Source organism: Dromiciops gliroides, chromosome 5 (genome assembly GCF_019393635.1).
Source record: "Dromiciops gliroides isolate mDroGli1 chromosome 5, mDroGli1.pri, whole genome shotgun sequence".
NCBI lineage: Eukaryota > Metazoa > Chordata > Mammalia > Microbiotheria > Microbiotheriidae > Dromiciops > Dromiciops gliroides.
In genome coordinates, this window is record NC_057865.1 from 80,960,726 (window position 1) to 80,977,439 (window position 16,714).

A 16,714-nucleotide genomic window follows, 5' to 3' on the forward strand; every position below is an offset into this window, starting at 1 on the left:
CTACGGACAGAGGGAGGCCGACATGGCGGGGCTCCACTGAAGGAAGCCGTCAGGGAGGAGAGGAGGGGGGAGAGAAGAAGAAGAAAAAAAAAAATCCCTGCATTTCCTCCTCCTCCTCCTCCTCCTCCTGCTCCCACACACCATCCCTTCTGCTGTGACTCCTCGTCCTCCCCCGGCGTCCTCCTCCTACTCTATGCATTACTAAAACGGCGCAAGGACTGCATCAGGAGGAAAAAAAATCTCTTGCAAACAAAGAGAGAAAGAGGGAGCGAGCGAGGGTGGGGGGTGGAAATCTCCTAGGCGAGTATGGCGGACCGCAGCTTGGAAAGCATGTCTTTGCCCCTGGAGGTGAGAGCCCGTTTGGCCGAGCTGGAGCTAGAACTATCGGAAGGTAAATGCAATGAATGCAACGGCCTCCTCCCTCTCCTCATTCCTCTTCCTACTTCTCCGCCTTTTGCCTAGAAAAAAAAAATGACATTTTCCCCTTTGCCTTCTTCCCCCCAGCCCCCTCCCCACTCACTCCGTGCGACTTGTTTCGGTGCATCTTGTGGGGATTGGCAGTTGCTGGAAAGTGACATTTTCCAGAGTGTGTTGGGGGGGGGGGAAGGAGGAGATTTGGGGGGCGGAGGGGTTAGGGGTCTTTTCCCCTCCCCTTCCCCACCCCCACAGTTTTTCAGTTAGGGGCTCAGTGCAGTTTCAGGGTCTCCTTTGGTCTGTTGAATTTTGCTTCTGCAGTTGTTTACTGTAGGTGTAAATGGATTGGGGGAATCTGTCAAGAGAGCGAGAAATGAGAGGCAAAGACACACACAAAGATTCCAGATAACGTTTGGCTCTTGGGTGACTCTGACCGAGAATGTGCTGTCTTTCTGCTGGTTTCGGGCATGGTATCACAGTCTTTTGAAAATATTTTGTGGTGGTGTGTATTTGCAATTCCTGATGGCGTATAGCACCCACACACCGCCTCTCCCCTAGTCCCCCCCGCCCCCTCCCGTTCTCTACCTTTTCCGTGGCTGTTCTTTCTTCTGACTAATTTCCACCTCTCCTTGCTGCCTCCTGCCACAGTGGTGGTGGAGGAAGGGAGGAGATCGAAGAAGAGGCTTTGGCCGCAGTTTTTTGCTTCTCCAGCTTTGTACGTTTCATTACGGAAGATGGAAAAATCTTTGGGGCTGGCCTTGCAGGGACTTCTGTCCTGCCAAGGAAATACTATTTTAGTGAAATCCACGCTATCCCCTGAAGTTAACGTCGGCGCAGCCCTGGAAGCATGATGTGATCTGCACTATTATATTCCTTAAAAGATCGTTTGATTAGAGAAATTACTTTATGCTGTGATTGGAGTTTTGAATTTGATGGCTTAGGACGTTTCTGGGCTTCCTGGTTCCGGGCAATAGTTGTTGGGATAAAGTACTACTGACTTTTTTTTTTTTAATGTGAAGAATATGGTAAAACCTTAGAGTCTTAACGCCCAAACCAAGCTTCTGATGTTACTTTCTGAGTGGCATACTTGGAATGTGTCAGATTTGCTTGAAAAAAAATAATAAATTCTTAGTATGATTTTTAAAGCAATTGATTTTTTTGCTTGTGATTGTAGAAATTGTGTTCAAATTTCACCAGCATTAGATGGGTTTTGCAGGGTCTAGTTCGCTTTCTCAAAAAAAAATTGTAAAAGTTCAGAAGTGTTAATATCAAAATATGCTTTTTCTGAGTGATCAACTGCCCCACTTCTGGAAGGGCATGTCTGAGGAGAAAAATAAAGATGCCTGTCCCAGATTTATCTTTGGAATAAGAGTAGTTCAGGCTATTGAACTTTTTTTTTTTGTAACGGTTTTATGAAGGCTTCCAGCCAGAAAATGAATTCCCTCATGCCAATTTTCATCAGCAGGGAGGAGCTGATGTTGACATTGTATTTTCCTTTTTAACACTTTCAGGATGAAGGGTAGTATAAACTATAGAAGACTGTGTGCTCGAACTTGCCTTTTCAGAGCTTCACTGATCATTTTCCTTTTCATATTTCAAATTTGATTTACTGCAGTGTGTATTTAGCCAGTCCCCTAAAAAGAGAGGAAGAATGTTTCCTAGGCTTTAATTGTGCTGAGTGGTCAATATTCTGATTCTTTGGAGAAGCAGTTGTGAATACTGCATGCTGTTATGTCAGACTGTCACTAGAATTTCTCAGAAGACTTTTTGTCCAGGAAATAAAGTCCACCGTACAGTTGCCAGAGATAAATTCAATGGTATGGTGGCTGAAGTGTGAAGTATATTCAGGCCATTGGCAAACACTTTATAAAAACATCTGTACACCAACTTAGTTTTGTACAGGCTCATAATGTTAATTTTGTTCTCATTCTGTTTCTTCTCTACTTTGAAAAAACCTCTCCTCACCCTGACCTTTGTCTCTTCTTATCCTTTCGTTGGCCAAGGTATATGTTTATTCATTAAGTCAACAGAACACATTTGTTGTGTCTCTGTTTTTATCATTAATACTGACAACTATCTCTATCTGTCCCATCCTCCCAAGTGAAGGCATTTGTGTCTGATCTGGAGTATTCACAGTCCACTTGCTGCCAACAGCTTCATCCTTTTTTGTATTAACTATTTCAAAGATTATGAGTTAAATATGGGAAATGCCTCTGTGACTTGTAGGTTATATGTACCCTAGACTAATTCTTTGGAAATAGTTGCTTTACACATACTTGGTTTTCAGGCATTCCTGCTGTTAGATGGAAAAGTCTCCAGATCTCCCCCCAAAATTAACATCAGGTTCTTCTTACTACCTAATCACAGCAAAGTTGTTTAGGGGATGGCAAAGTCAGATGAAGGAAACCAAGCTGTACTCAGCTAAACTTACCCGTTTTGATTTTTTTAAAGGGTCCTTTATAGCATGGTTGTTTAAGGGGTGTGTATACATACATGTATATAAATGTTTAAAGTCTTATTATTGTTCTTGCTCTGTGAGCCCAGCCCAGGTCTGGCTTAAAGGTTTGAGCAGAGTAAATTCAAAGGCCTGCTGCTTATATGCTATTCTCTTTAGCCACACCCACACACACGAGAGGCAATACCCATCAGGTATGTTGTCTTTGAACATGCAGGGTGACCATATTTATGTTGGCTTTATAGAGAGTTCTTTAAGGTCATCAGGAATTGTATATGTTTTTTTCTCTAAACCTTATAGATCAGCTTGAATGGTTTAAATGAGATGAACCAACTTAATTTCCAAAATAGCTTGGAGGTAATCAAAGAATCAATGTGTCAGAACAAAAATCTCAGTGTTGCTATAAGCAGGTGATACTTACAAAGTCTTTCATAGTGCATTAGACTTCTGCTAGTGTGTTCCTGAGTGTGTCTTTAAATTCCTTTAAAAATTTTTCTTTTTTGTGGGGCAATGAGGGTTAAGTGACTTGCCCAGGGTCACACAGCTAGTGTCAAATGTCTGAGGCCAGATTTGAACTCTGGTACTCCTGAATCCAGGGCTGGTGCTTTATCCACTACGCCACCTAGCTGCCCCCATGTCTTTAAATTCTGTGGTGTCCAAGATTAAATTATATTTTCATTTTTGTCTTCAAACAGGATTCTTTGGGAGAAGAGTTTTTAAAGCTTTATTTTTATATTTGAAGTGTCAAAACTCTGAAGAAACAGTTGTAGTAGAATCATCAGTACCCAGGGCCTGGCAAGAGAAAATAGGAGGAATTACTTTTAAGCAGATGACATGAATATACTTATTTTTAGAAAAATGCTTTAAAAGTTGTGGTAAAGTCTCAGCCAGTCTTTGTATTCTCTGCTCCTAGACTCCAGGATCTAGTTACGGTCTGGCTAATATTGGTCTGCATTGTTCCTTTGGTGCTGTCGTGTACTCTAATGTAGTTTGCATTTATTGGGTCATTGTTTGGCGGGCTGTTGTAGATTAATTTCTTGGCTGGAGAGCTCAGGTCATTCCCAGCCCCTCTTTCTTGCCTGTGCCTGTTACTACATTGCTTCAGTACTTCCCTCCCACTGGGGAAAGCAAGGCCCTTCTCACACAGTAGAACAATGTTGTCAGCAAAATACAAGAGCATTCTGTGGGGAGATGGGGCTGGCAGCCTCTCCTGTGGACACTAAAAGCATCACATCTGCATGTCTGGATATATGCACCGGTTTGGGGCCAGGGATCTTGGTCTGTTAGTGTCCTTGGGACTGAATGGGAAACAGACTGATTAAACCATATCACTGAGAATGCCACGCTGAGTAGAATTATCTCCGTTTTCTGGATTTGTTTTTCAGAATTATTTCTTTCTCTCTTCCTAATATTTCTACTTTTGAAAGTGAAATTTCTTTTTTAATTTGGAAACTTGATTCATTGCTAGGATTTGGCTTAAGAAGTACTCTTCCTAAAAAAACCAGAAGTACTTTTCCTTCCCCCTCCCCAACAACCCATCCTATAGCTAGCTGCCCGGAAGCACTCAATAAATCCTCGCCTGTCACTCCCGTTTGCTGAAGCTCTTAGTTTTGGGTCAGAAATTGATTGAAGTGCACCTGATTAAAAGTTCCTCTGCTAAAAAATCTGGATATTGTTTCTTTTAGCTTGTTTACAATTACTCTGTTACCTTGTTTAACATGCAAGGCTGAATAACTTTCTACATTCAAATGTGTATTCTAGGAAGCAAAAGTTTGATATATTGTTCAACTTAGCCTTTCTGTGATGTGTATACTTGGTTGAAAGTATTACCAGATTTCTATAAAATTTACGTTAATAGATAATAAAGAACTTCTAAAAAATGTTTAATTGATCCTTTAACAAATGTTGCTGTCATTTCTAAGTGACCACTGCTCCCCCAGGATCCATTCTCTTGTAAGAAATAAGTGTAGGTAAGCAGAGCAAACAACACAGGTGGGGTCTAATGAGATATGCCTCATTCTCCACCTGTTGGCTGCCACATTTCTGCCAGAGGAGGAACCATGCTTTGCATTCAGTCTTGTGAAGGAGCAAGTGATTCCTGCTTTGATGAGCATTCTGATATCTCCATGTTGTTTTCCTTTGCATTATTATAGTCATCATGTGAATTAGCGTTATTAGTTGTGGATTCTGCTGGAGCATATTAAAATAGTCTGAGATAATGTATGAAAAGCTTTTGGATTTTTTCAAAAGATAAATATATTCTTTTTATTGGAGGGGCAGGAAATGTTGTAAAAATGGATTCTATACAGTCAACTAGTGTTTATGGACTGACTAATGTGAATAGTTAGAAATAATTTCACCCATTGTCAATTGGGAAATTTACAAACCCAGGTGATATCTCTTAGATTACTTGTAGCATTAACAGTGTTCATAATAGGCCTCCAATTTGCAGTTTTCCTAGGATAGCGTGAGAATTGCATGGAGAGGAAGGTGGAGGACTCATGCAGGTGTCAATTCTTCTCTTTGTTGGTCAAGGAGCTAGGCAAAGCCTATTCATTTATAACAGTAAGCCTTCACCTCATAGGTGGCAGAGACTTTTTAAAAAAGCATTCATATCATTATCACAGGACAGTAGTCAGAAATGGAGACTCAGGGGTTATTAGTGCTTGTTGCTGTCTCTTGCTGCACATTGAGAGTACACATTTTCCTTATTTAAACATCAGAACCACTTCATAACAACATACTTTGAGTTGTCTGTATAAATTATTTCTACTTACAAACATTGTGCTGTTGTTGTTTTGCAATCTCATTACTTGGTTGTTATTGTTGTTCTTTAAATAAGTGAAAGGTAATCATTTACTTTTTGGAAAAAAAGTCTTGAAAAAAAATTCACCTCCCCCAGCAGTATCTAATTAATTATTTGTTGTAAAATCTGGATTGAAATTTTATCTTCCATAGGAGATAGTAGCTGTTAAAATGGAGTAAACCCACTCCCAGTGGGGGGACTTCAACAATACTTGTTTACTTTGCAAGAGCTTTGTGGGGAAAAAAAAGTCACATAACAACAACAATCTGTCAGGTGTTATACACGATGAGATGGAATACTTTTGTGCATAAATTGAAAATATAGTTACATGTAGTACTTTTATGTTTACAAAATGGCAACTGTGATATGTAAAGGACTTGAGATTGTGAGGAAATTTAATAGTCCTACACAGTCAATTATGAAAATGGCTGAATTTTAATATTATTTCCTTTAGTGAAGAATTGCAGAAGTCAGATTTATTTACGGAAGGCATTAACAAAACTAGAGCACCAAGATTTCTCTGAGAACTGTTAGCTAATATTATTTACTGTAATATGTAATTGACCTAATTATAGATCTGATCATTTTGACATCTGTAACATTTCCACTTTTCTTTCTTATATTTGCTACAAATTTTGGTTTTGTGCTGAAACCATAAGTTTCATAATAGTATTTTTTTGTTACAATTCAGGGGAGAAGTTCCTGGGTAATATAGTCTTTTGTCTTCCAAAACTCCTTTTCTTGATGTCTTCCTCCCAAACTGTTTGATCTCCCCCCTCCATTTTTTATTTTGATAACTGGTTTTCCTAGGCAGCAATTTTTGCAGGGAAACATTTATAGTATTGGTGGGGTTTCCCCCCTTCAATGTACAGAGGAAAAGTACTGAAAAATCTTGGGTTTAGTGTTACATACCATTAACTGACTTGGCAGTTCAAATCATAGTAATATTGAGATGCAGAGCTTTCTTTTTTTTGTGGGGCAAAGAGGGTTAAGTGACTTGCCCAGGGTCACACAGCTAGTATGAGTCAAGTGTCTGAGATCAAATTTGAACTCAGGTCCTCCTGAATCCACGGCCAGGACTTTATCCATTGCGCCACCTAGTTGCCCCCTGAAATGCAGATCTTAATACTCTGTTTACCCTCTTTGGGGTTCAGGCACCCTTTAGAAATCTTAATGGTAGCCTTTAGTAATTTGGTCTAACTTTGAACACTAGTCCTTATAAGGCCTGAAACAAAGGAGGTCACTACCACTGATACTTGGAAAAATAGCATTTTTCTCTTGCTTAATGTGAAAGTCACATTTTGGGGTCCCTGATTAATATACACACACACAAACACACACACACACAATTTCCTTTTGTGTTGACAGTCTTGCTGGGGCTCCACATTCACTTTTCTTGTCTGTGTACTTTCAGAATCCCATCTTCCCTCATTTCCTCAAGTGCTATTCAAAGGTAATATACTATCTTCTTCCTCCTCCTCTTTTTCTTCATCTTTGTCTTCATCTTCATCTCTGTATCTCTCTCCTTGTCTCAGAATCTCTGTATTTCTCTGTGTCTCTTGATGTTTCTGTGTCTGATCCCTTTTGGCTTTGCTCCAGTGACTGTCCTCTGCCCCTGGCTGTCTGGCTCTGCTTAAGACTATCTTTTTGGGGCAGCTAGGTGGCACAGTGGATAAAGCACCAGCCCTGGATTCAGGAGGACCCGAGTTCAAATTTGGTCTCAGACACTTGACACTTACTAACTGTGTGACCCTGGGCAAGTCACTTAACCATTGTTGCCCTGCAAAAAAAACAAACAACAACAACAAAAAACACACACACACACACACACAACCCCAACAAAACAAAACACAAAACCCACTATCTTTTCCACACCTTTCTACATTCCTCCTTGTGCTCTGGCTTCTTTGCATTTTTGTGGTTCTTTGTGTTCTCCTTTACTTTTCTGTTCCTACATTTCTCTGACCACTTTCTGGGCTATTCTTTCCCTGGTTTGACATCTTATTTTGAACTTGTAGTAGGTGCACAGCTGCCCCTGAATTGGTAGAAGGCTTTAGACCATGGTGTTCAGCTCAGTGCCTTCCTCTTGTCCTCAGTATTGCCCTCCTGGTAGTAGTTCTAACCAAACAAGTTTCATTGTATCTTGCTTTTCTCCACTTTTTGCCAAGGCCATAGCTTAGCTGGGCTGGACCACTTCCCCCACTTAATTTATGTTGGTACCTTTATAGAAGAGAAAATTCTATCTTTGAAGTAATAATAATAATTATTAATAATAACAACAACAAACATTTATATAGCAATCACTATGTGGCAGGCACAGTGCTAAATGCTTTACAGATGTTATTTCTTTTGATCTATCTCTGTTCTCTCTCCAGTGTAACTCAAATAGCACTTCCTCCATGAAACTCTACCTAATTTTCTACCCCCAACATCAGCAAGAGGTAACGTCTCAAACCTATGAACTCCTAGAACATTTTGCTCATATCCCGTATGCCTTGTATTATAATTTGTACAAGTCTTATCTTCCCTCCTTGACCATGAGTCCCTTAAGGGCAGGGATCATGTTTTTTCCATATTTGAACTCCCCTTACATAGAAGAAATACTTATAACTGATACATAAATGAGTGATTGGATAGGAGGTACAGCATGATGCTATTTCAGCTCTTCTGTAAGATAGTTAGACAGGTGCATCATATACCACAGAGTAATAAAAACATTCCTCCCCCAAACAGTAATTACATAAGTTCATTCTTTCAATACATTTATTCAGTAACTTCAGTGTGCATATATAGCACTGGGCTAGTTACCAGGGGTCTACAAAGAAGAATGACCCATAGTCCCTGTCCTTAAGGACCTCAGTTGATTTGGGGAGAGAAGACATACAGTGGAAGGGTTATAGCAATTCAAACCTCAGTGTAGCCATGACTTCACCCTTGATCTTCTCAAAGCCAGTCATGTCATGAGAGGTACCTTCAAGCAACTTAAATTCCCTTTCATTATTTACTGTTATCTGACACAGTCGTGGTGATAGCACCTACTATAAAGGGTTATTTTTAATGTTTAGATGAAAAATAAAGCACTTTGTCAACCTTAAAGCAACTTTAAGGTGCTGAGGATTTTTTTTTATTGTTTCAGTCGTGTCTGACTCTGTGATCCATTTGAGATTTTCTTGGCAAAGATACTGGAGTGGTTTGGCATCTCCTTCTCCAGCTCATTTTACAGATGAGGAAAGTGATACAGAGTTAAGGGATTTGCCCTGGGTCACACAGCCAGTAAGTGTCTGAGGCAGGATTTGAACTCAGGTCTTCTTGAGTCCAGGCCTGGCACTTTATCCACCACTCAGATGCCTGATGATGATGACCCACAATGATCACAATGACTTCATTATATCCCAGAGTTCTTGTATATGCAGTCTGGCTCAGTCAGTATTCATTGTTGATGGTGATGAAGATAGCTCTGGCTACTACTGCAGGGAATATTCAGTTCTCCACAGGACTGGGAATTTTTTTTTTTTGGTAAGGCAATTGGGGTTAAGTGACTTTCCCAGGGTCACACAGCTAGTAAGTGTTAAGTGTCTGAGGCCAGATATTTGAACTCATGTCCTCCTGACTCCAGGGCTGGTGCTTTATCCACTGTGCCACCTAGCTGCCCCAGGACTGGGAACTTTAAGTGGAATAGAATGACTAGAGATATGAGAGTACCACTTGATATTTTCTAAGCATAGTAAGATGAAAGATGCCATCCTCTTACAGGTGATGATTTGCCTCCCTTACCTTTGGGCATCTGGAAGTATAAACTGGGTTACTGTCTGTATTCTGAATTATGAAAGGAAGAAATTTCTTCTTCAAGTTCTTTGTGGATGAGTATATAAATCAGACAGAAAAAAGAATTCTGGGTGAATTCTATGATTGATAATGGATTAAATAGACTTTCCCCCTTACAGAATGTTGGTTTTTAAACCACTGACTGCTTATCAGATTAGAAAACTCTTTCTACGTTATAGTTAAAAGGCTCAGTGGTCTTTGCCCTTAGCTTTGTGAATATGCATTAAGACTCCTGAAACCATTCACATTGGCACCTGGGAGGGCAGCCTTACAGGATCTCAGTACAGGCAGACATTTTATTCTTGGCACTGACTTGACTCACCAGTTCAGCCATGGAGTTACTTTGATCTTTTCCTTCTGGAAATAGGGCTAAAGTTTGAATTTACCTAATTAATTAGTAGAGTTAGCCTAGTTTTAGACATAGTTTTAGTTGAAACCATTGCACCTAGAGCAGTAGTATCTAATCTTTTGAATGTCTTTTGTCCAAGCCTGTAATATTTACCTTTTCCCTAAAAACTCTCTCTACCTTCTTTTGTGTATTAGATATTTTAAAAGATTGAATTAAAATTAATTTTTGGGGGGGGAAAGAATTTTGTGATACCCTTGGTACAATTAGTGTTATGAACCAGGGTTGAGATTAGAGACAGAGACAATTTACTTTCCATTCAGTTACAAAAAATGTATATTGTTGAAGAAATCTTAAGGAAATCTTAGCTTTCTCCCTTTAGGCTTCCATTTATTTGAAGAGAGAGAGAGAGAGAGACATTTCATAGATCTGAAGAGTCTTAGGTTTGGAAGGTATCCCAGAGATCTATCCATATCTGAACAGAAACCTCCTCCATTCTATTTTTGATATGTGGTTTTCCAGCTTCCTCTTGAATACCTCCTGACAGGGGGAACTCACTACTTTTCAAAATGGTTCACTTCACTTTTGGTCGGCTAATTCTTAGGGGTATACATATGCATGTGCGTGTGCGTGTGTGTGTGTGTGTGTGTGTGTGTGTGTGTTCTATTGAAATCCTCTCCTTTTTAGCCTTCACCAATTACTTCTACTTCTGCCCTCTGGGGCCAAGTGGAATAAGTCTCTCCTTTCATATGACAGTCTTTCAAGTACATGAAGATAGCTATTATGATGTCTCTAAGTTGTCTTTTCTCCAGGCTACATATCCCATGTTTCTGGAGCTGATCACAGTGCCAAAGCCTCTTGTCCTCTTTGCCTTCCCCTGGCCGTGCTCCAGTTTATCAGTGTCCTCCTTAAAATCTTGGATCCAGAAGTGAATATAGTATTCCAGATGTGGTCTGACCATGGCAGAGTACAGTGGGATCATGACCTTCCTTGTACTTGGTGCCAGGCTTCTATGAATGCAACCCAAGAGTGAACTCTTTCAGTTGCCACATCACGCTCCTGACTTCTATTTGAATGTATGGAGAGCCCTGGGTACAGTTCAAGGTGGTTTTCCAGGGTGAGGTAGGTAGTCTGGGTACCTGTGAAGTTCCAGGATAAGTGGCCCACAGTCAGGGAGAGGATAGACCAAATACTTTAGGTGCTCCTCCCCCATCTACTTGTTTATGTTATTCCATTGCTGGCCGCTGTCAGATTTCTTCATTTTGTGAGTATCACAGGGAAAGCTTGCAAATCTCTTTCACTTCCCATTTTCACATCTGGTCTTCCTCCTCAAACTTAGAAGCTTTGAGGGCTGCCTTTCTGCAACAATGAAAAGTATGGGGAGCTATCTCTCCCTCAGATAATAATGCTGCAATTCAACTCATTTCCACAAAGCCTTTGTTAGTTGCCAGACAGCACACTTTGGCAGTCCCAAGGAGGTGGAAGAGACTGGAGTCTATTTGGGGAAAATGAGATTTTCCAAAGTTAGCCCCTAACAAAAAATAGCATATTCAGGCGGGTTGCAGTTTATGGCAAGATTTTGGATACAACTTATTAGTAAGATGGTGTGTAGGAGATGTTGCATTTTATCTTATGGGTAGACAGTGGTTAATATTTGGGGGCAGCTAGGTAGTGCAATCAATAGAGCCCTGAGCATTGAGATAAGATCTGAGTTTAAATGTGAACTCAGGGGCAGCTAGATGGCGCAGTGGATAGAGCACCGGCCCTGGAGTCAGGAGTACCTGAGTTCAAATCCGGCCTCAGACACTTAACACTTAACTAGCTGTGTGACCTTGGGCAAGTCACTTAACCCCAATTGCCTCACTGAAAAAAAAAATGTGAACTCAGACACTTACTAGCTGTATGATACTGGGTAAGTCATTTAACCCCTGTATGCCTCAATTTCTTCAACTGTAGAATAGGATAATAAGAGCACCTACCTTGTAGTATTGTTGTGAATATCAAATGAGATGATATTTATAAAGTGCATAGTATAATGTCTGGCACATAGTAGGTGCTCTATAAATGCTTTCCCATTTCTTACTTGTTATGAGTACATATATGGTAACAGAAAACTCTTAAGTATTCTCTTTACATTTCTTGTTTAGGCAACAATAATGTCCAAAGAATTACACTAGACATTTTAGTTTAGCAAATGTTTTAAGATTGGACAGGTTTATTTAAAAGTCTCCAGTATGGTAGGGGTATGTTAGGTTTCAGTACACTATTTCATATACGACTTGTGATGCCAAGAACAGTTTGGGTGATTCTTTTTAAATTCAAGGATGTCTTCTTCTTCTTCTTCTTCTTCTTCTTCTTCTTCTTCTTCTTCTTCTTCTTCTTCTTCTTCTTCTTCTTCCTCTTCCTCTTCCTCTTCCTCTTCCTCTTCTTCTTCCTCTTCTTCTTCCTCTTCTTCTTCTTCTTCTTCTTCTTGTTCTTCTTCTTCTTCTTCTTCTTGTTCTTGTTCTTTCTTCTTTCTTCTTCTCTGCTTGCAAGAATTTTTGGCCTTTTCCTCCCTTAAAAGTCCATGTTTCTGAATCCGAAGAATTCTTAGTGTGAAGATAGTAGTTTTATAGTTTGGGAACATGCTTTGTGTGTCCTGTGCGTGTGTTTTGGTAACCTTCATTCAGTCATCCATCCATTCGTAGCACATTTATTGAAGGCTTGCTATGTCCTAAGCACTGTGCTGGGCTGATTGTATGTCTAGGAACCTCATGTTCTTGGCAACATCTGGCAGGGTGACCTCCTCCTTCCTATTTAGCTACTCCCTCAGGTGCTGCCCATCCATCTTCAACAGAGGAAGTGGAAAGAGGCAATCATCTCACATATCCCTTAGCCATGACTTTGCAGGTGTCTATGAACAGTGGAAAAAACTCAACTTCTAGTCAGGCTTTAAGACTTTTGAAAGGGTTGCCTGTGCCTTTCTTTACTTGGTCTGAGGTCCTTTCCCTCTTTTTCTCTCTTTACAATTTCAGAACCTTAATGCAGTGATGCCATTGCTACTAGAAGGGGTGTGTCTCTCTATTTCTCTATAGCTCCATTCACTCAATATACTTGTAACTTTCTCCCCCCTCCCCCTTTTTTTGTTTTATTTGTTTTTTGTTTTTGTGGGGGAATGAGGGTTAAGTGACTTGCCCAGGGTCACACAGCTAGTAAATGTCAAGTATCTGAAGCTGGATTTGAACTCAGGTCCTCCTGAATCCAGGGCCAGTGCTTTATCACTGCACCACCTAGCTGCTCCCTCTCCCCTACAACTTTCCAAATTAAAATACTCCTAATTGGCTACCACCTTGCTTTATGTATTGTTTCTTCCTAATAGAACTCTTTTTGCTGATAGGGGCTGTCTTCACCTTTTGAATTTGTTATCTCCAGTACTTAGCACTGAAATTGGTGCTTAGTAAGGAACTAATAAATGTTTATTCATTCATTCATTCTTCCACTCATTCATCTGACTCTCTGGTTTATGGTTGAAAGCCCTGCCCTATTTGTTTGTGTAGGACCATCTTTACACTGGAAAAGTATCAGAGCAAAATGCATGTGTGTCCTTCCTAGCTGTGACTTGTCAGCTGATGATTGTTGGTCTGTTGGGAGGGCTTGAACTGGATATCAGTTCTCATTACTAACTGCCCTGGGAACTGGCATGTAGCTTATGAACACTGACTGATAGGCTGGGATGTGTCTAAAGTTTTCCCTCTAACTGGGAGAAATCTTTATCCATGTTATATTAGACAGTCTGAGGGCAGAGCCCTTAGAATGGGTACCTACCTGCCTTTGGTTCTCCTACCTGCTCCAGTTCCCCAACCCTCAAATAAGCAGGTGTCTGTAACTACAGTCAAAGAATGACTGCTTCTGTCTTCCCATGCCAGATATCTCCTTACCTCCACTTATTTGGGCTGTATTTTATAATCACATATGGGAATCACAAATTTAGAATGCCATTTTTTTAAATCACAGAAGCACAGAATTTGAAAGTTTAAAGGGACCTAAGGGATTCTCTTGTCCAACCCATTATGTTTAAATGTTTGTATTAGCATATATACATTTTTGCCTATTCCTTTGGTCAGCTGTTTTGTTTGAAAATCAAAACCCCAAAACCAAATTCAGATATTTCCGATCCACTTCTCTATTTCTTCCTGTGATCCCTAATTGTATTAATAGTTTATTGGTTCTATTATGTGTAATAACTGATGATTTTAAAGGTAACACAAAGTACTGAGGTGAAACTGTCATTCTAGTATGCCCCTAGGCTAACAATCACTGAATACTGTGGCAGCTGGACTTGTAGTTAACATGATTGGGCTTTGAAAACCCCTTCTGTTCCTATTTACTGTGAAGATTTTAATGGAAACTTAATAGCTATTGAGATTCAGTAATATAGGGTATGAATTTAAGGTGCTTTTAAATTGCCTGACTGCATCAATTCTGTTCTATTAAAAAAACACACACACACACAACAACACAAAACCTTCAAAATCAGAGCCAGAAAACAGCAACCCAGGAATACCTGTTGATGATCAAAAAAGTCATGTTTAGATTGAAACTAAATGCTTATATTGAAACTTTATTATTAGTTATTCACATTACTGAAACTTACTTGTCTTCAAATACAAGGGGGGATATTGTACTGTATGAGAAAGTTCTCCATATGTGTGGCATGATATGTTTTATGCTGTAATGGGCAAGGTCCCATTTTGCAAACAAGCAGATTTCCTGTACAGGTCTTAGCATACACCAGGGTCAACACAATTATGCTGGACCAGGAAAATAAAGGCCTGAGTGATTTTTCTTTTTTCTGTTATGGGTTAAAGGCTTGAGGATTTTTTTGGCTTTTTAGTAACTTCTATAAAATACTTATGAATGATGAGTCAGCTTTTTTTTCTTTTCCTTGGAGATGCTTATAGATGATTATGTATGCTGGCAAGATGCTAAAAATGCATTTCAGTACCTCTCTCTAAAAGGAGGGAAGATAGATTTCTGAATCTATCAAAGATTATTATTTTTTATTTTTACAGGTCAGTGCCCTCCCCCTTCCCCCATATGTCTTGCTTATTTCATATTCCTTACTTCACTCTTGGAAGAATTACAACAATCTTAAAAAATGAGTGTCTTAGGTTGGCAAATACACCTGGTCTTCTGTGGTATAGTTCTATACATAAAAAGTGACTTGGTAAAGTCTGAGCTATGTAAAAATAGAGAGAGGACATTTTCAGGGGTATTGTAAAATAGATGAACCTCAGTCTGACAGAGAGAAACCTGGAAGGAGGCTCTAATGTGAGATATTCTGGAGAAAGGAAGGCTTGCCAAAGGCAAGAAGGAGGAATAGCGCCTTATATGGGACCAGCTTTTTGGCTGATGACATAGTATCTGCTGTTTGACATTGAGAACATTCTACTACAGGAAGAAATCCCACAGGAGAGACAGAAACAGGTGGTGGTAGCAGGAGATTCAACAACTCTGACTTCTCAGACTGACAAGATAACATGGAATGTTAGGACAGAGAATGATATCTAGAACAAGGGTCATCCCTTGTTTGAGAGACAAATTTAGGAACAACAAAAGGAAGAATGACTTCACACAGTAGGTATGGATTAATAGAACGTTAGGGCTAGAGTGCACCTAAGACATCATCTAGTCCAATAGCCTTTTTTAAAAAGATGATAAAACTAGGAGAATCTAGATGACTTGCTGTATATCCGTATATCTTTTGTTTCACACTTGCTGTATGTCCTTTGTCTTATACTTGCTATATATCTTTTGTCATAGCTGATTACCCCCCAAGAAGAAATGCAGGCTTAATATATTAGCATATTGAAAAAAATACTATTTTAGAGATGTTAGTAGAATCTATATCCACAATCATTTAAGGAGAACAGAACCTATTCCTAAGGTTCAAGTCTAACCTCAAAGTAGGGATATAGGAATACTACTTGCTCCTTATCACCACTGCTATATTTTCCCTCTGCCATCATCACTTAACAACTTCTCCTTTTAGGTTCATATTATCCAAATTTATTACCCAATCTAGATCTAGGTAGCATCATCTATCATCCCTTAGCATATTTTCTTTCTTTTTTTTCAATGAGTTCAGTGCCTGGCTCATAGTGTCTCTCCATCTCAACTTCTGCCCTTACTTTAGGGATTTCAATATTTTATATACATACACACATGTGCACAAATATATGTACATATATAGATCCTCTCTCAAATATCCTAACAGTTTCTCAATCGACTCAATTCCCATGACCTGTTCACTCCACCCTTGCCTTATGCAGAGATGTTTACATCCTTGATCCTGTCATCACCCACAAGTTTTACTTATATGTTCATAAATTCTACAATTCCTTATTTAAACATAATCTTTTACTGTTCCAACTTTTCCTATGCTTGAGGGCCTCTAAACCTGTTCATTGTCCTCTCTGTGACCTCCATTCCCTCTATAACTCAGTTCCTTCTCCTGCCCATCACCCCTGCACTAGCTATAGCTCCTCCTAATCTTTTTTTAAATTTTATTTTAAATTTATTTATTTTGCGGGGCAATGAGGGTTAAGTGACTTACCCAAGGTCACACAGCTAGTAAGTGTCAAGTGTCTGAGGTTGGTTTTGAACTTAGGTCCTCCTGAATCCAGGGCTTGTGCTCTATCTATCCACTGTACCACCTACCTGCCCCTACCTCCTAATCTTAACCTCTTGGTAGTTCAACTGTCAAATCTCTCGTACTCTAGTCCTTTCTTACCTGTCATGCCTTACTAAACTCCATGTTTGCATTATTCCTGCTATTCACCTCCTTTTACATTCCAAATTAATATTATCTAATCTCACTTATCTCAGG

General features: G+C 39.7%; 1 protein-coding gene across 1 annotated transcript in view; it reads left to right on the top strand.

The window, feature by feature from the left end:
• The first annotated feature begins 322 nt into the window (after positions 1 to 322).
• The window catches only part of DIP2C (disco interacting protein 2 homolog C), a 604,567-nt gene continuing 588,175 nt past the window's right edge, over positions 323 to 16,714 (top strand). Inside the window, 1 exon segment of the mRNA XM_043967134.1 lies at positions 323 to 391. The gene's annotated coding sequence lies outside the window, so the exon portion shown is untranslated.